Source organism: Lepidochelys olivacea, assembly GCF_965140295.1.
Source record: "Lepidochelys olivacea isolate rLepOli2 genome assembly, chromosome: 26".
In the NCBI taxonomy this organism is placed as follows: domain Eukaryota; kingdom Metazoa; phylum Chordata; order Testudines; family Cheloniidae; genus Lepidochelys; species Lepidochelys olivacea.
The window spans coordinates 15170413-15190135 of NC_140436.1; the positions used below are offsets into that span (position 1 = coordinate 15170413).

Sequence of the window (19723 nt, forward strand, 5' to 3'; positions counted from 1 at the left end):
CTGAAATCTGTTGCTGCTGCCTACTGCTTCAGAAATTAAATGAGCAAATTTTTTTGATAGTGTAAACTGTCATTTAACTAGTTTCTCATTTCCATCTCCTTATGGCTGCTTGAAAGCATCTGAGTCGGTCTTTCAGATTTCGTAGATTTTTTTTTTTTATAGCACAAATGCAACTTGGTAGATGATGATGATGTTGGCACAATTGAGTCCACTTTTTGTAACTGCAGCAAAAATATTACTGATCTGGGCATTCATAAATGAGTCTCAATTCAGAAAGAGGTGGGGGTTTTTTTTTGTTTTTTTTTTTTTTTGTTTGTTTGTTTTTTTTACCCACCAACTTATTTAGCAGTCATTCCCCAGGAGAATGAGTTTCAGTTATGAGAACTATCAGTGCACTGTCAGATCTGAGGAGAGACTTAATTTTGTGTTTGAATATGAAAGCAGCCAGGACTGTGGCAGAACAGCTTGGTGTGGTGAAATGTGCAGACTAGCGTTTCTTGTAACGCTGATCAGGCTGGTTTAACTATTTTCAGCCGGCTCTAGAATTGGCCTCTTTTCAAAGCTTTGAATCTGAAGAACTCTAAAGGTCCTATGTTTGCCATGCTTGTATAAACAGAAAATGCTATGTCAGGGTTCCCTCCCCACTCTGAACTCTAGGGTACAGATGTGGGGACCCACGTGAAAGACTCCCTAAGCTTAGGTTAAAAACTTCCCCAAGGCACAAATCCTTCCTTCTCCTTGGATGAGTACTGCTGCCACCACCAAGTGAGTTAGACAAAGATTCAGGAAAAGGACCACTTGGAATTCCTGTTTCCCCAAAATATTCCCCCAAGCCTCTTCACCCCCGTTTCGGGGGAGGCTTGAGAATAATCTACCAACCAGATAGGTAAACAAGGTGAGCACAGACCAGACCCTTGGGTTTTTTGGACACTAAAACCCATCAGATTCTTAAAAAACAGAACTTTATAATAAAGAAAAAAGGAAAAGAAGCACCACTGTAAAATCAGGATGGAAGGTAATTTTACAGGGTAGTAAGACTTAAAACACAGAGGATTCCCCCTAGGCAAAACTTTAAAATTATAAAAAACAGGGATAAACCTCCCTCTTAGCACAGGGAAAATTCACAAGCTAACGCATTCCTTGCTATTACATCTAATATTACAGGAATAGTAAGTATCATTTCAGTAGGAGCTGCTGGATTACTTGCTTGGTCTCTCTCTCTGTCTCAGAACACACACAGCACAAAAACAAAGCCTTTCTTCTCTCTTTCTTCCCCCCCTTCCTTGGTCCTTTCGGTCAGGTGCCAACTAAGTTAATAGAACTGATTAACCCCTTACAGGTAAGGGGATTCTGTACTTCTGGCCAAGAGGGATTTTATATTACTGCATACAGAAAGGTTGTTACCCTTCCCTTTATACTTATGCCATGCCCCACAAATTATAGATGGTGTGGGACAGCCTGTTCCAAACTGGCTGTGATTTCTTCCTGGAGCTCTAGGAGAAAACAGAGTTAATAAGACACATGCACCTTTAGATATACTACTGACTATATAAAAACTAACCGTATTTTCCACATTTCAAGGTCAATTTTAAACAGTTGATTCTGGGAAACTTCCACGGGAGAGTGCATCAGCCAGTTTGTTAGGCGCTCCTGAAATGTGTTGTATTTCAAAATCAAAATCTTGCAGAGCTAAACTCCACTGAAGTTTTTTGTTAGCATCCTTGATGGTCTGAAGCCACTGTAGCGCAGCATGGTCAGTTTGCAGGTGGAAATGCTGCCCCCAAACATATGGGCGGTGATTGACCAGTGGCTTTCTCTCGGACAGTTTTTTGCTGAGAAACTCAACAGGACGGAATTCTTGATGCAGTCCTTCCTGCATTAAAACTGCTCCCATACCATGCTCGGATACATCTGTGCTTACTAGGAAAGGTTTGTCAAAGTCTGGGGCCCTTAGCACAGGGTCAGACATGAGTGTTGCTTGAAGCTGGTTAAAGGCCTTCTGACACTCTTCAGTCCACTAAACTGCATTTGGCTGTTTCTTTTTGATTAGGTCTGTCAGTGGGGTGGTGATTTGGCTGTATTGCGGTACAAATTGCCTGTAGTATCCGGCCAAGCCTAAGAAGTATTGGACCTGTTTCTTTGACTTTGGGACAGGCCACTTTTGGATAGCATCCACTTTGGCCTGTAGGGGGTTGATAGTTCCTTGACCCACCTGGTGTCCAAGGTAAGTCACTCTGTTTAGGCCTATATGACAATTCTTAGCATTAACAGTTAATCCTGCCTCCTTTATGCGCTCGAAGACTTTTTGCAGATGCTTCAGGTGTTCTGCCCATGAATCAGAAAAGATGGCCACATCATCAAGGTAGGCAACTGCAGATTCTCCCAATCCTGCTAGGAGACTATCTACCAGTTTTTTTGGAAAGTGGTGGGTGCATTTCTCAGTCTGAAAGGGAGCACATTAAATTCATACAGCCCTACATGGGTGATGAGGGCTGACCTTTCCTTGGTGGATTCATCCAGTGGTACTTGCCAGTACCCCTTGGTTAAGTCTAAGGTAGAGATGAACTGGGCCTGTCCCTGTTCTCCAATAGCCCATCTGTGCGTGGCATTGGATAGTTGTCTGGGCGAGCTAAAGCATTTAGCTTATGCTTTTGCATGGACTACCGTATCTCCCCGTCTGGTTTGGGAACTGTAACAACTGGAGATGCCCATGCACTGTTAAGAGGGGCAGATTACACCCATCTGTAGCATGTCCTGGATCTCCTGTTCAATAGCAGTTTTGGCTTGAGGAGACACCTGGTAAGGTTGGGCTCTAATTGGGCAAGCATTACCTAAGTCAATGGAGTGGTATGCCCATTCAGTCCGTCTTGGGGTGGCTGAGAACATCAGCGTGAAGCTAGTGCACAGCTCCTTGATCTGCTGTCGCTGCATACGTTCGAGGGTCATTGAGAGGTTCACCTCTTCCAAGCCACCGTCACTTTTTCCTTCATAGTGGACACCTTCAGGCCACTCAGCATCCTCTCCTCCCTGGGCTGTAAACTGACACACCTTTAATTCTCTGGAATAAAAGGGCTTTAGAGAATTATCATGGTATACTTTCGGCTTTAGGGTTTGTTAGGGGGCTTTTTCCTTCACCCACTTACTTCTCTGGTCCTTCTCGAATGAACAGAGAGCAACAATACCCGAAGTCCAAAGGTGCAAACAATTTGATGTTTATTGGGGTGAACTTCCAGCAAGCATAATTCCAGTTTCCTTCCTTAGTGTCCCCCTTCCCAGCTCTGACACCACAGAGGCTTACCTGTGTCCCTGTTCCCATTTTCCCCCTTTAGCTAAACATGATTCCAGTTTCCCCACCCCCATTCCCTGTTCCCATTTCCCTCGCTCGCACCCACCCACCCACTTCCTGATTGACTGCAGGCTATATAGTAAAAGTTGAGTTCTGCTTAGCTCTACCTTAACCAATCATTTTCCTGAAATTTAACTAACCAATCCTAACCTATTGTAACATGATTATGTAACCAATTATATCCCACCACCTTAATTAGTTTACACCCAGCAAAATTAATTATACAGCAGACAGGAACAATCTTAGAACCAGACAGAGATTATACAGACAAACAATAGCAAAGTGGGAACTATAATGACAAAACAATACAGAAGTGAGGATTTCACATCCCAGTATTGTTAAGTGAGTTCTTGCCAGACAGGATGCTATCAAACTAAGTTCCCTTCTACATTTTCTAGGTACTTCCCTTTCTCTAGAGGCAATAGGCATTATCAGGACAGGATTGTATTCCTTACAGCCCAGTAGCACCTTCTTGCAATGTGACTAGTTTGGAATGTGAGGAGGTGACCAGTCGCTTCCCAGCTTATGGCTGCCTCTGTTGCTTAGCCAAAGGCCTTAGCCTAAGAACAGGGCCTCAGACTGTCACAGTAAGAGAAGGCCCTTACACTGGCAGACAGTGATTTTGATTCTTTCTTTTATACCTCTAGAACTAGCCAAGTGATAAGAATACACCTAAATTCTTAGAGTATAGGCCTTTGCAGACAGGCCTGAATATATCCTAACAGGGTTGAGGTAGGGGATTCTATGAGATAGTTAACTGCTCCCAGGCGCTCTTGGACTGTAAATAGCCCTTCTCATGACGCTTCCATCTTATGGGCTGGAGCACCTTCAAGACCATGACTTGGTCCCCTACTTTAAAGGAACACCCTCTGGTATATTTATCATACCAGGCCTTTTGATCTTCCTAAGCATCTTTTTGCTTTTCTCTAGCAAGGGCTAAAGAGTCTCGGTGGGTGTTTTGTAGGTTGTTTACAAAGTCCAGAATGTTAGTTCCTGGAGAAGGCCTAAACCCCTCCCATTGCTGCTTCACCAGCTGTGAAGTTGGTGCCCCTTAACCTCGCGGCCATACACAAGTTCAAATGGTGAAAACCCTAAACTGGGATGTGGTACAGCTCTGTAGGCAAAGAGCAACTGCTGCAACACTTGGTCCTAATCCTTGGAGTGCTCATTTACGAATTTACGTATCATGGCCCCCAAAGTTCCATTAAACTTCTCCACCAGGGCATTTGTTTGATGGTGCTAAGGAGTGACAACCACGTGGTTCACCCCATGAACTTCCCAAAGGCTTTTCATGGTTCCTGCCAGGAAATTAGTTCCCGAATCCGTAAGGATGTCGGAGGGCCAACCTAGCCTGGCAAAAATGTCTGTTAATGCCTGGCACACACTTTAGCCCCTGGTGTTGCTTAGAGCTACTGCTTCCAGCCATCGGGTGACAAAATCCATGAAAGTCAGGATGTATTGCTTTCCTCTGGGTGTCTTTTTCGGGAAAGGACCCAGAATATCCATACCTACTCACTGAAATAGAACTTCAATTATGGGGAGTGGCTGTAGAGGGGCTTTGACCTGGTCTTGGGGCTTTCCTACTCTTCGGCACACCTCACGAGACCGGACATAGGTAGAAACATCCTTGCCCATTCTCTCCCAGTGGAAGGACTTCCCCAAATGGTGTTTGGTCCTGTTCACCCCAGCATGACCATTAGGATGATCATGGGCTAAGCTTAATAGCTTTACCTGGTACTTAGTTGGAACTACCAACTGTCTCTGAGGATGCCAGTCCTCCTGGTGCCCACCCGAAAGCATTTCCTTGAATAAAAGTTCTCGTTCTACCACAAACTGGGATTGGTTAGAAGAGCTGAGAGGCGGTGGGTTGCTCCGTACCACCGTCCAAGCTCCCTGGAGGCTTTTATCTGCTTCCTGGTCGGCCTGGAACTGTTCCCTTGATGGTGGAGACCTCAGTTACTCACTGGATAGTGGACCTGGGCTTGGTCCCTCGGGAAGCTACGCGGGGGTCAGGGCTGGTTCTGGGGATGGTGACCTGCTCTCTGCGGGTGCGCTAGGTTGGGGTTCAGGCTCCGGCTGAGCCTCTTGCGCAGGTTTAGCTGCTGCTGCCAGGGCAGGCTCGGTGGGGCCCTCTGGTGTTGGGGTTGTAGAGGGAGTTGCAAGCGCTGGACTCAGTGCTGGCAATGGTTCTGGTGCTGGTTGCTCTGCCCGTTCCGGTTCTGGGACTGGCTCTGTCTGTGTCTCTGCAATGGTCCACTACGGCTGTCACAGATGTTGGCCTGGAGTCCAGTTCCACCACCTCAATCTGGGTCTCTGGTATCACAGATTGGGCCCGTGTCCAAGGCTCAGAAACAGAACTAGGTGTGAAGGCTCACTTAGCCTGGCTGCGGGTGACCATTCCCACCCTCTGGGCTAGCTTCACATGGTGGGCCAAGTCTTTCCCCAGCAGCATGGGAATGGGTTAATTGTCATAGACTGCAAAAGTCCATATTCCTGACCAACCCTTGTACTGGACAGGCAACTTGGCTGTAGGCAAGTCAAAAGAGTTGGACTTGAAGGGTTGAATCATCACTTGGGCCTCTGGGTTGATGAATTTGGGGTCCACTAGGGATTAGTGGATAGCTGACACCTGTGCTCCAGTGTCCCTCCAGGTCATAACCTTCCTGCCCACACTGTTTCCCTTCACTTTGAGGGTACCTGGGAGGCATCTGGGCCTGAGAACCTTTGGTGTGACCCTGGTGCAATGAATTGCAGTCTGTTGGGATTCTTGGGGCAGTTGGCTTTTACTTGCCCCAGCTCGTTACATTTAAAACATCGCCCAGCTGACTGGTCACTGGGGCAGGGTCAATTGCTGGAGAATGGTGTGGTGGAACAATAAGGTGTCTGGGGTTTTCCTTGAGTGTAGTTGGCACCTTGGGCTGCCCCTGATGGTAGGGTGTGGTCTTGGGGTGTCCCCTCTGGTATTCACCCAAACTGAGACCAGGGTTCTTCCTCTCTGCTACCTCTACGCATTTTGTTCCGATTTGCCCCGCCTCTCTGACAGACTGAGACTGCTCATATTGATTAGGATAAGAAGCAAGACTTTCTGCTGAGTCCATTTTCTTATCCCATAAACACTGTTCTACATCATTGGTCATAGTCAGGAGGTGCTCCTGGACAACCAAATCGCACATTCCTTCAAAGCTAGTTACACCCCTTTCTTTGACCCATTTATTTAACAGATCCTTCATCTGGTTTACATAAGCCACATTACTTAGTCCACCCCCTCTCTTAAAGGCTCTAAATTTCACTCTGTAAGTTTCAGGTGTAATTTGAAATTGCTTCAAAACCAAATCCTTGAATTTACCATAGTCAGAAGCATCCTCAATAGGCATCTTGTTGAATCATAGAATCATAGAATATCAGGGTTGGAAGGGACCCCAGAAGGTCATCTAGTCCAACCCCCTGCTCAAAGCAGGACCAATTCCCAGTTAAATCATCCCAGCCAGGGCTTTGTCAAGCCTGACCTTAAAAACCTCTAAGGAAGGAGATTCTACCACCTCCTGAGGTAACGCATTCCAGTGTTTCACCACCCTCTTAGTGAAAAAGTTTTTCCTAATATCCAATCTAAACCTCCCCCACTGCAACTTGAGACCATTACTCCTCGTTCTGTCATCTGCTACCATTGAGAACAGTCTAGAGCCATCCTCTTTGGAACCCCCTTTCAGGTAGTTGAAAGCAGCTATCAAATCCCCCCTCATTCTTCTCTTCTGCAGGCTAAACAATCCCAGCTCCCTCAGCCTCTCCTCATAACTCATGTGTTCCAGTCCCCTAATCATTTTTGTTGCCCTTCGCTGGACTCTCTCCAATTTATCCACATCCTTCTTGAAGTGTGGGGCCCAAAACTGGACACAGTACTCCAGATGAGGCCTCACCAATGTCGAATAGAGGGGAATGATCACGTCCCTCGATCTGCTCGCTATGCCCCTACTTATACATCCCAAAATGCCATTGGCCTTCTTGGCAACAAGGGCACACTGCTGACTCATATCCAGCTTCTCGTCCACTGTCACCCCTAGGTCCTTTTCCGCAGAACTGCTGCCTAGCCATTCGGTCCCTAGTCTGTAGCTGTGCATTGGGTTCTTCCGTCCTAAGTGCAGGACCCTGCACTTATCCTTATTGAACCTCATCAGATTCCTTTTGGCCCAATCTTCCAATTGGTCTAGGTCCTTCTGTATCCTATCCCTCCCCTCCAGCGTATCTACCACTCCTCCCAGTTTAGTATCATCCGCAAATTTGCTGAGAGTGCAATCCACACCATCCTCCAGATCATTTATGAAGATATTGAATAAAACCGGCCCCAGGACCGACCCTTGGTGCACTCCACTTGATACCGGCTGCCAACTAGACATGGAGCCATTGATCACCACCCGTTGAGCCCGACAATCTAGCCAGCTTTCTACCCACCTTATAGTGCATTCATCCAGCCCATACTTCCTTAACTTGCTGACAAGAATACTATGGGAGACCGTGTCAAAAGCTTTGCTAAAGTCTGGAATGAATATGTCCAGAGCTCTTCCAGTGAATTTTGCTACCAATGTGGTCATCTTGTGAACTTCAGGAATTGCATGGAGGGTGCACAGTCTCTCAAAGATGATGAAATATTCAGCGATATCACTGGATTCATCATACTGTGGACATAATCGCTCCCATTTGTGGATTTTTGGGGAGGTGGAGCCAACTGCTGAAAGGTTTTGTCCTTTTAACTTTATCACCTCCAGTTCATGCTTCCTCTCTCTTTTTTGCTCTCCAGAGCATGCTGCCTCTCTTTCCTTCTCTTCTCTGGCCACTTGTGCATCAATCTCCATCTCTTTTAATTCCAGTTGTCTTTCATGTTCTTTCTTTTTTCCGTTTCCCCTCTGACTAAATCTGGTTTCGTTTTGGACATCACTTTGTCATCCTAACCTCCCTGTGCTTAGCCTAGCTTAACCTGAGAGCTAGAAAGAGGAGAAAGGGAAAGGAAAGAAAAGAAAGGAGAGGAGAAAAAAAAAAAAAAAGCTTGTGAATTCCCTTGCAGGACTTAACTACTCTGCCCTGAGGCAGAGGAAAAAAAACTCCAGCTGCTCTCAAGTTTTTTTAAAAAAAACAAAACAAAACAAAAAATCTTCCTTGACTTCAAGCAGTCAAAAGAAAAAATATTTTCTTTTTAAAAGCCAAAGGTCTGTGCTTCTGGTTCAAAATGATCCCACAATGTCAGGGTTCCCTCCCCGCTCTGAGCTCTAGGGTACAGATGTGGGGACTCGCATGAAAGACCCCCTAAGCTTATTTTTGCCAGTTGAGGTTAAAAACTTCCCCAAGGCGCACATCCTTCCTTGTCGTTGGATGAGTACTGCTGCTACCACCAAGTGAGTTAAACAAAGATTCAGGAAAAGGACCACTTGGAGTTCCTGTTTCCCCAAAATATCCCCCCCCCCCAGCCTCTTCACCCCCTTTCCGGGGGAGGCTTGAGAATAATCTACCAACCAGATAGGTAAACAAGGTGAGCACAGACCAGACCCTTGGGTTTTTTGGACACTAAAACCCAATCAGATTCTTAAAAAACAGAACTTTATTATAAAGAAGAAAAAAAAAAAGTAAAAGAAGCACCTCTGTAAAATCAGGATGGAAGGTAGTTTTACAGGGTAGTAAGACTTAAAACACAGAGGATTCCCCCTAGGCAAAACTTTAAAATTATAAAAAACAGGGATAAACCTCCCTCTTAGCACAGGGAAAATTCACAAGCTAACACATTCCTTGCTATTACTTACTATTGCTGTAATATTAGATGTATCATTTCAGTAGGAGCTGCTGGATTACTTGCTTGGTCTCTCTCTCTGTCTCAGAGAACACACACAGCACAAAAACAAAGCCTTTCTTCTCTCTTTCTTCCCCCCCCCTTCCTTGGTCCTTGTGGTCAGGTGCCACCTAGGTTAATAGAACTGATTAACCCCTTACAGGTAAGGGGATTCTGTACCTCTGGCCAAGAGGGATTTTATATTACTGCATACAGAAAGGTTGTTTCCCTTCCCTTTATATTTATGGCAGCTACCTCCCAGTACTTAGTTTCCTCCTATCCTCTATCTAGATGGTTTGGCTTTCTAAACCTTTGGAACAGTGCTACTGTGAGCTGAACAGTGAAAATGGGGCTCTTGCATCAAACAGCTAAACGAAAAGTATTTGGTGCTGGTGTTGCTTCTGGAATACTGTGTCCAGCTCTGGTGTCCACAATTAACAAAAGGCGCTGAAAAATTGGAGAGGGTTGAGAAAAGAGACATGAGAACCATTAAAGTGTTGGAAAACATGGGGTATAGTGCGGGACTCAAGGAGGCTGAGCTATATAACGCCTCAAAGAGAAAGTTAAAGAGTGACTTGAACATAATCTAAAGTATGTATGTAGGGAAGAGAGACTTGATAGAGGGCTCTTTATGGCTGCTTCCAAGGGGCCCATCCTCTTAGCCCCCAGTGTGTGGAGCTCTTACAGAAACGTTGTCAGGTACTGGGGAAGGTGCTCAGCATGGTAATGTCCGTTCAGGTCAGACCTGGAAATTGACATCGTAAATGGTCAGTGTGGGAATAATCATCTCCCTTCTCCTGTCCGGTCTGGCAGTTATGTAACAGGATGTACAGGGCAGCAGACAGGGTGGAAAATCCTCACACTCCTGCCAGGGGCATGTATTGGATCTAACCCCATCAGTGGAAGGGCTCCTGCGTGTAGAATTTTAGCATTTTCCATTCAAAAATACATATTTTAGAGGGAAAGTTGTCTTATTTGAAAGCTTTGGATGGAGGGGAAAAACTTTCCTCTCATCTCTATTACAGAGCAAAGCCCTAAATTGTAATTTGGCCCTGGGACTTTTGCTCAGGACTCCATTCTGTGCTTCAGAGTAACAGCCATGTTAGTCTATATTTGCAAAAAGAAAAGGAGGACTTGTGCCACCTTAGAGACTAGCCAATTTATTTGAGCATAAGCTTTCATGAGCTACAGCTCACTTCATTGGATGCATACTGTGGGAAATACTACAAAAGGTTTTCTCTCCCCCCACCCCACTCTCCTGCTGGTAATAGCTTTTGTAAAGTGATCACTCTCCTTACAATGTGTGTGATAATCAAGGGTGGGCCATTTCCAGCACAAGTCCAGGTTTTCTCTCTCCCTCCCCCTCCCCCCCACTTCATTAACATGCACTGAGGGAACAGGTTGGGGGAACAAACAACCCCAACAATGCAGACACCATTTCCCTAGTGTTTATTGTACCCAATTAAAAAAATCTCAGCAAACTTAATGTGCGTTCAGCTGGCAGCAGCCAGCCTCAGTGCCGGCAGCAGCCCCTGCATCCGCCCAGCTGGGTCTCCCTGACAGGTCAGACAAAAAGTTAGAGCCCTGACGTTCAGTGGGATACAGGAATGAGAAGACAGCCCCGTTTGTTACCCTGGGGGAGGGAGCCCCTAGGGCTGAGCTCAGCTACGGGCTGGGTGTGAGGCTGTGCTCTAGCTAAGGGCGTTCATCCCTATTTCCTTTGCTGCAAGGCCAAGGCCCTTGGGCCTTTGATGGCTCAAACCCCACGCAGGACTGGGGCCTGGCACTGTTAACGCTCACGCGGGGTGGGCCGGCGGGGGCCACGCTTCAGTGCTCCGGGTCTGAGGCTGTGTTCTGAGTTACGTAGCAAACGGGGGGAGGGGGGACGTGCCCACCCATGGGCTGTGAGTGACTCCAGCACCAGAACCGCACCCCCTGCCATCTCTAAGGGTGCCGCAGGCAGCTGTTGTTCCCAGAGCCAGACACTAGAGGGCGGTAACCACAGTGCTCTCAGCGGCCATGACACCTGTGCGGGCGAAGGTGCAAGGACTGGGTGCTTGGCCTGGCCTGTGGCTGCTCCTTCCCTCGGCGTGCTGCCGGCGGGTGGGCTGGCCCAGCTGCTCCATGGGCACCGGCCTGCAATGGCCACGGGCGACTGGGGGCAGCTGAGCTCGGCATTGGCTGGGCCACCACAACCACCAGTCCCCCCTGCGGTGTGGGGTGGGGTTCTCATGGGGGGGGGGGGCCTTGTGGGCTGCAGCCTGAAGGGCTTGTGCAGTGCACTGGGTGACCACACCCTGCCTCCCCTCCAGGCAGGAGTCAGCCAAAAGCCAGAGTAAGGGGGCGCCTGTCTTCAGCTGCCAGCCTGCCACAGCCAGAGTGAGCCTGACCCAAGGGAGGGGGTGTCTGTTGGGTTTAAGGGGAGCTCTGTTGTGTTTTCACCTTAGGCTGGGGCTTGCTTAGGAAGGGCTGGGGCATAACTCAAGGGGGGCCCATAACGCTGTGTATAGCCCGCAGAGAAGACCCTGCAGGCTGGCTGGGGAATTCAGCCGGCAGGAAAGGGGGCAGCCTGGAAATGCCTCTGTTGGGAGAGGTGGGTCTCCAGTCCCCCCAGGGAGGTGGCAGGTTGGGAGCTGGTAGCCTGAAAGGGGGGATATGGAGGCAGATGCCCTGAATTGTAGAAGGCCCCTGTCCCTTCATCCCCCCTGCTATTCTGCCTCACCCCACGGCTCTGTGGGGCAAATGTTTCTTTCTGGGCCCTTTTGGGAGTGTGCTTCTGGGGCAGCTGTGGACCTCGGCCTTGTCCCGGCAGGGAGGAGCCCCCTGCTCCTGCCCTGATTGGTTCCTCCCACCCCCTTTCCCATCTACACTCCTGTGCCCAGGGGATCCAGCCCCAGCAGGACCCCCCTCGCAGCCTGCTCTGAGCACCTAAGTCCTCTGAGCTCAGGGGTGGGGGGAGCTGCCCTGCCTGTCCTGATACCAACATTTCACAGCCTCTGCCTGGGGGGGCTCTGCCCCTGCGGGCCCCAGGCCCACTCAGCACCAGTTGAACGTGCGCCCCACCAGGCTGAAGAAGTGCTCGTTGTGGGCGCTGAAGTAGGTGCAGAGCTGCTCCAGCAGCAGCTTGGCGATGGGCGGGTGTGGCCGCCCCTTGGACTCGTCCAGGCAGCGCTGGCGGGCCCCGGCCTGCAGGCAGTAGAAGCCCTTGGTCTGGTTGAAGTAGAAGTTGTCGGGGCCCAGCCGGGGCGCCAGGCCCAGGAACTGCTCCACGCGGCGCAGCTCGGCCAGGGGCTCGCGGATCAGGCCGCCACCGTCCACCACGTGGATGTGGGCTGGGGGGAAGGCGGCCAGCCAGCGGGCCAGGTGCAGGGCGTAGAGGCTGCGCTGGATGGGCTTGTAGCGGGTGTCGAGGCCCCGGTCCCCCCGCACCAGGAGCTGCTCCAGGGGCGGGTAGGGCTTGCAGCGCGCCTGGCGGTTGTGCAGGATCTGGGTGTAGTCCGACACCAGCCGCTCCACCGGGTCCCGCACGATGAGCAGCAACCGCATGCCAGGGGCCAGGGCACGGACGCGCGCGGGGACCCGGGGGGAGGAGAAGTAGCCTGGGGTCTTCTCCACGGTGAGCTGGCCAGGGCGCGAGAGGGGCATCTGCTGGCGGTACCAGCCCAGCCCCCGGCGGTAGTTCTCCTCCCGGTTGAAGAAGTGCACCTCGGAGCGGGCAGCGGCCACCTGGGGGTGCAGCGCCAGCATCTCCAGCAGGGCTCGTGTGCCCCCCTTCCGCACCCCGATGATGATCCCCTGGGGCAGGCGGCGCTGCAGGCTGCTGACTTGGAACCCGGACGCGTTTCCCAGCCGTGGAGCCGCCTGCGCCCAGGACTCCAGCGTCCCCTGCTCCAGGCGGGCCCCCCCAGCCTCTGCCAGCAGGAGCAGCCAGCCGGCCCACCAGCAGGCCATGACTGCCCTTGCCCAGGGAAGATGGGCACAAGTAGCCTGGGCTCTTGGCAGCAGCTGGGGGTCTCACAGCCACCCCCCTTCCATGGCCAGGGTTAACTGCAGGGGCTCCCTTCCCTTGCTCCCAGGGGGCCCCGCCCTGCTGCTGGCTGGCAGAGCCCCTTCCCTGGCACTGTCTCCGCTCAAAGGGGCAGCGGGGCACTACGGCCCCCGTGCATCTCGCAGGATTCCAGCCCCGCTCCGCTTCCCGGGGCGGCTCCGGTGCTGGAACCCTCGTTCGATTAACCGGCTCCTCAACGCCTGACGCAGCCCCCTGCGGGAGGAAGGGGAGAAACGGGGCATCAGTAGGACGCACAGGGCTCCCTCTGATTCCCCGGCACAAAGTGACCCAGCCGGAGCAGCCCGGGGATGGATCGGGACTGACCTGCGTGAAATAACAGCCCCTGGGGCAGGCACCTCCTGGCACGGAGTGCCCAGTTGGGCATCAGGGCCCCCGCAGAGTGCATGCATGCTCCCCCTGCCATGCTGACAGTCCCCCCCAGGTCCATTCTCAACCCCCCACCTCACCAGCCATGCCCCCCCAGCAGACCCAGAGCAGCTCCTCTGCGCTGGGTTTAAAGACCCCCAAGGTCCACCCTCCCCCATTTACACCAGTTTAAACCTGCAAGTGACCCCTGCCCCCACTGCAGAGGCAGGTGACCCCCCCCCCGCCAATCTGCCCAGGGCTTGGGGGGGGGGTTCTTCCCGACCGGTGTGCAGCGATCAGCCCCCCACACACACACAAACACCCCCCACGTGCCCACACAGGCCCGGCCAGCCCCGCCCCACAGGAGCTGCTGCTCCGGCTGAGCGGGGCACCAGGGAGCCCCCCCGGCAACGCACGTCCCCCGCCTGACGCCCTCACTGAGCCCCCGGGAGCCCCGCTGGCGTCAGCGAGCGTCGAGCCCCGTGTCCCGGCCCCCGGGGGAGGGTGTGTCGCCGTGGACACCGCGCGGGGGGGTTCCGCGCGCCCCCGCCGGGAGGGTCCGGATCTGCAGCTGGGGAGGGGCTGCTGAGACCCAGCAAACTCATCTCTCGGCGGCGCCCCCCGGCCAACAAGGGGGGCAGATTCCGGCCTCTCCCCGGGCCGGGCCCAAGCGTCTGCCCGGCTGCGGGAAACCGAGGCAGGAGGGGCCGCTCCCAGCGCCCCAGTGCCGCGGGGGAGGGGCCCCGCTGCCGGCCCGGCTCTGGGGTGGGGGCGCCGGGCATGGGGGGGGGCACAGACAGACCCGGCACCCGCGCCCCCACGCTGACGGGCAGGACAGAGCCAATGTGAACCCCCCAGCTCCTGGAGGCTGGGAGCCAGGACTCCTGGGTTCTCTCCCGGCTCCAGGAGGGGAGTGGGGTTTAGTGGTTGGGGGGGGGGTCTGGGAGCCAGGACTCCTGGGTTCTCTCCCGGCTCCAGGAGGGGAGTGGGGTTTAGTGGTTGTGGGGGGGTCTGGGAGCCAGGACTCCTGGGTTCTCTCCCCGGCTCAGAGAGGGTAATAGTGGTTAGAATGGGGGAGGGCTGCGAGCCAGGACTCCTGGGTTCTCTCCCTGGAGTTAAGGAAATGTGGGGTCTTGGATGGGTCTCCCCTCTCTCAGCTCCCCCTCTGGGGCTAGTGACATCCGCCCCGGAGGGGCTGGAGCAGGGCCGGGGTCACTCCCAGCTCCTGGCATTGCGGGGCCTGCCCGTCTCTCCGGGGGCCGCTGTTTGGCTCGGTGACGTGTTTCGCTCTGACGAGGCGGAGCCCCCGGGGACGATCCCCACTTCCTGGCGGATGCTAATTAGAGGGGAGCCGGGGGTGGCAGCGCAGACTGTCACCGCGGGCACGGGAGGGTGTTTAAAGGGACAAAAGCCTCAATATGGGGGTGGGGGAGATTGAGCCCCAGCCCCCAGGGGCCCCCTGTGTGGCTGCAGCGCCCCCCCCCCAGGAATCCAGCTGACCGCCGAGGAGGGGAGAGGGGGCCCCAGGGCTTAATTTGTGCCATGGCTTGTCTGGGCTGAGCCTGGCCCCCCAGTTATGAATGAACTGCTCGAGCCCCAGCACCTCTCCTCGGGGGGCACCGCGCACAGGGGGCAGATTCAGCGCCTGCAGGGCACCCAGTCAATGCCCCGGGTGGCATCATGCCAGGGACCCAGCCGGGACAGCACCGTACCAAGGGCCCGGCCCCCATCTCCTTCCCCGCACGCCATTGTACCGGGGACCCAACCCCCCCAGTCCTGGCACCTGTACCGGGGCCTGCCCTTCCCCTCCAGGGGCACAGACCTGGGCACACAGGGGTGAGAAACACTCCTGCTCCGGGCCCCCTAGCCCGGCGCCCCTCCCTGCCTGCCCCCCCCGGCGAGATGCCACCCAGGGAGCCGGCAGGTCCCTCCGCAGGCGGCGGAGTCTCCGGCAGGGCTGGGAGCCAGGCCCCCCCGGAACGAGTGTAAATGGGTTACAACGCCACCCCCCACCGGCGCCCAGCTCTGAGGAGCCCCTGACTCAGCCTGCCCCCTCCCCCCACAGCCCCCCTCACCCCCCCATATCCATGTCCCCTCCCCGCCCACACCCCTCATCACTCGCCCCCCTGCCCTAGTTCCCGAGCTGGTTGCCAGACGGGAGCGCGCCCTGCTGGGGGGGACGGGGGGTGTCGGGGCTCGCCTTGGGTCGGCAGGTCCCCGGGATGCCCCGGCGCCACCCTTGGGACCCACCTGAGAACACGTGTTCGGGTCCAGCCGCCCGGGTCCGCACGGGCAGCTCCACACTGCGGCGCCCCCCGCTTCCGCCTCCGCCCCCCGCCTTCCAGCCGCCCCCTGCCTCAGTTTCCTCAGCTGCCCTGGACGTCTCTCGCTACGTCCGAGCACGATCCCAGCCCAGGGGAGGCGGCAGCTTGGAACTGGACCGGGGGCTGCTCCCGGAGCCGGGCTGGGGGAGGGATCCGGCCGGCCGGGGGCTGCAACTCACTGGCTGGTCCGGGAGCGAAGCGACACTGCCGATCCGACCCCTGGGAGGGACCCGCCGCTGGGCCCCGGCTCGGCTCGGCTCGGCTCGGCTCGTTCCGTCCGCGGGGCGGCTCCTGCAGCCCGGGAGTCAGCGCGGCTCCGGGGTGCCGGGGCCAGCGGCTTTGTAACCTGCCGGCCCCCCCGGCCCCGCCCCCGAGCCGCCCCTGCCCCGCCCCCCTCTGGTTGTGCCCGGCCCCGCCCGGCCCCAGGCCACACAGAGCCCCATGTGCCCGACTCCCCGTCAGGGGCTCTGGCTCCGAGCCCGCTTCCCCCTCGCAGGGTGGGGCCAGGCATCCACAGAGCCGGGGGGAGGAGGAACTTACCCCCAAGCCCACAGCAAGTCAGAGCTGGGATGGAACCCAGGCGTCCTGGCTCCCAGCCCCCGCTCCCCTCCCAGAGCTGGGATGGAACCCCGGCGTCCTGGCTCCCAGCCCCCGCTCCCCTCCCAGAGCTGGGATGGAACCCCGGCGTCCTGGCTCCCAGTTCTGCGCTGTAACCATAAGATTTAATGCAGGGATGCGAAGTGCAGGCCGAGGGCCAGAGGGTACCACCCCCTGCGCCCACGTGTGGTCCCTCCTCTGGTGTGTGTGGGGCGGGGGGGGGGGCAGGTAGCCATTGGCCCCACTCCCTGGCCTCAGCATTGCACAGGGGCCCAAAGAGCCAGGCTCTGGGCTGGGTATCCACCCTGCCCGCTCACTGCCACCCCGAGAGCTGGGCTTGCCCAGCCCGTCCTACCCACCTGCCAAAGCAGGACACCTGCCCTTTAAATGGGCCAGCTCTTCCCACCCCCCACCCCCCCATGGGTGTGTGTGTGTGTGACACAATTACACAGATTCCGTAGCTCAAGTTCACCCAGAGTTCACAACCCACTGACCTCCCCCTCGCCCTCCCGGGGGAGCAGCAGGTGTTAAATCATTAAGGGAGGCTTCAAAAATTAATGTCTGGCAGAGAGAATCTCTGCAGTGCCCCTCCCCGACTTTCCCTCCCTCCCTTTGCAGCCCGCTGCCTCCCCTCTTCTCCCCTCCCCAGATCCTGCCCGTTTCGGGGGCTCCCCCCGAGTTCCAGCTCAACCCCTTGGCTCTGCGTGAGGTGGGGCCCCCAGTGCCGGGCGCTGCCCCGGGGAGCTCACAGCCTAAACAAAGAGGAGAAACTGAGGTACAGCGAGACTAAGGGGCTCAGCGACCACTCAGCTCTCTTGATTCCAGCGCTGGACCCACAAGCCTTCTGCCCCCAAGACCGCTTTCTTCCCCGCCTGCCCGTTTCTCTGCTGCTCTCCTGCAGCAGGCCTCAGGCCCAGGTCTCCTGCAGCAGGCCTGGTATCAGCCCTTCACGCCTCCGCCCTGCCCGAGCCAATGGCTCGTGGGAGCTTGGCACACGGGTCCATTTCCTGGGAGCAGCAGTGACGGGAAACCCAGCCCCCCACACGGGGATACACTCAGAGAGCAGGGCCCCTTCCAAGGGGCACCGTCTTTGGGGGCGGAGGTTGGCAGCCACCCTGACACAAGCAGAGAATCATCCACAGCCCCCAAGCCCCATGGACCCATATTCACTCCCCCGGCGCCGTCCAGGGCTGAAAGGGGCAGCGGGGAGCTGTCGGTCCCCCCAGGGTACAGGCAGACAGGGGGCAGCATGCACAGCCCCACACCTGCTGAGCTCTGTCCAGAGCCAGACAATTGTCCCATCTCCCCCTCCCAGCACTGCCCTCTTGCTCGCCCGAGTTGGGGAGCAGCCAGTAGGAGCCCAGCCCAGCTGCAGGAGACCCCGAGCGGGGCAGGCAGCCAGGGTGCGGTATCAGGCTCTGGGCCTGGCTGTAGCTCAGCTTGCTGGGGCCTGGGGACGAGTCTCTTTGACCCCCTCTAGGGCTGGAGCCGCCAGCACTTCCCAGCCACTCAGTCATGCAGAGTTCGGGTTGAATCCCCCCAAAACCATCCAGGGGGCTCACTCAGAGGGTTACTGACCCCAAGGCCAGGGGCCGCTCTGGTCCCCACAGCCCCTCCCGCAGGGGCCATGCTGTGAGCCCCATTGGACAGAGGGGACTAGGGCCAGAGCCTGAAACAGGAGCTGGGCTTGGCGGCAGACCAGGGCCATGCAGGGACATGACTCAGGCCTGCCAAGCTGCATCTAGTGGCATCGCCCCAGGCCTCGCCGCCTCCGGGAGCAGGGACAGGCCCACAATGGTGCCGAGGGGCATCTGCCATTGGCATTCACAACCCCATGCCCAGCTGGCACCTAACCCTGCAGGCGTCACCTCTCCGCTGGTCGGCATGTGCAAAGAAGCCTGAATCCGAGGGCTGCTGGGAGCCTGGGCACCCCCTGACATGGGGCTCCCACAGCAGGTGGCCCCCATGGGGGCCACCCCCATAGGCACCTCAGGAGCAGGCCTCAGCCCTGCAGCCTGGCCTCACATCCACTGGGGCAAGCAAGTGCTGGGGCCTGGACCCCTGCTGAGGGCAGAGACCTGGCCCAGGGCCCCTCCCAGCCTGGCCCAACTACCCGCTGATTATTTACACGAAGCAGAACAGTGCCAGCAGGAGCGGCTGAGCTCCCCACCCCCACAGAGCCCATGGCCCGGGAATCGGGCACTCACAGGCCACGTGGGTTCAAGTCCTTGCCCCAGATCAGGGCCTCGAACCCAGCTCACGTCTCAGGAAATGCCCTGGCCACCAAGCTGTTGGCTGCCACGTGGTGCGTCGCTCGCGCCGGCTGAGAACTCTGGGCAGAGATGGGCACCGCTCTCAGCCTGGCAGTCAGATGCCTGGAGGCCCGGGCCAGCAGGAGCTAAAAACCTGTGAGGGGCAGGGCCTAGGCCCCCCTCCTCTGCATTTCACTCCTGGATGGCTTAGGCAGCTGGGGTTCTGGCCTGGGAGCCAGCTCTCCCCACGCATGGGGTGGGCAGCCTAGACACTCAGCTCAGGGGTCCCCTGGGTGGCAGCACCTCTAGGAGTTAGGCACACCAGTGCCTGAGTCCAGGGGCGAGTGCCCACCCCAGGTGCCCAGCCCTGGCCTAAGGACTTGGGGCCCACGCCCATCAACAGCAGGACCCCGGGGGGGTGAGGGGGTTGGGTTTCTTTTAATTCAGCCTATGGGGCAGGAAGGGGGCTGAGTCTGCCCATGGGGAGGGGGGCTGGGTGTCCTGAGCCCCCCTCTCCCACGTGGGAAACTCCCTGATGTGGCCCTGCTCGGCGGATCATTGCCCGAGCAGGGAAGGCTGGCCTGAGCCCTGGGCACTATGTGGGCCCAGCGTGGGGAGCTGGCTTGGCACAGAGGGGGTAGGGCCCTGTGCGGACGGAAGCGAGAGCCATGGGGGCCCAGCACCAGGGTCTCACCCCATCCATTGCTGCTCGGCCAGGGTATCTCCCGCCCCACTGATTGCCCCTCTGCTAGCTACAGCCTTGCCCAGCGAGCCCAGCCCCTCCCTGCAATCACCCCCTGGCCCCGCTGCCCTCTGAGTGCGCCTTGCCGGGCCACCCCAGCTCACTGCCACGCTCCTGGTGCTGCCCGGGCCCCATACCCCCCACGGCTGGAGGAGACGCTAATGGAAACGGACCAGGAGCTGCCTGGGACCCCCCCACCGCATCAATAATGCAGGGGAGCAGCTTCCAGGCCAGCT

The 19723-nt window shown here is 56.0% G+C and overlaps 1 pseudogene across 2 annotated transcripts; it reads right to left on the reverse strand.

The window, feature by feature from the left end:
* Positions 1-10235: 10235 nt before the first annotated feature.
* On the reverse strand, positions 10236-16235 carry LOC311513527 (heparan sulfate glucosamine 3-O-sulfotransferase 1 pseudogene; annotated as a pseudogene). 2 transcript variants are annotated; one of them, XR_014714652.1, is made up of 2 exons: positions 16076-16235; positions 10236-13419 (listed from the first exon to the last, which is right to left on the reverse strand). The product of XR_014714652.1 is annotated as a heparan sulfate glucosamine 3-O-sulfotransferase 1 pseudogene (transcript). The 2 variants fall into 2 exon arrangements; XR_014714653.1 differs by lacking the exon at positions 16076-16235 and adding an exon at positions 15823-15862.
* Between the last annotated feature and the right edge of the window lie 3488 nt (positions 16236-19723).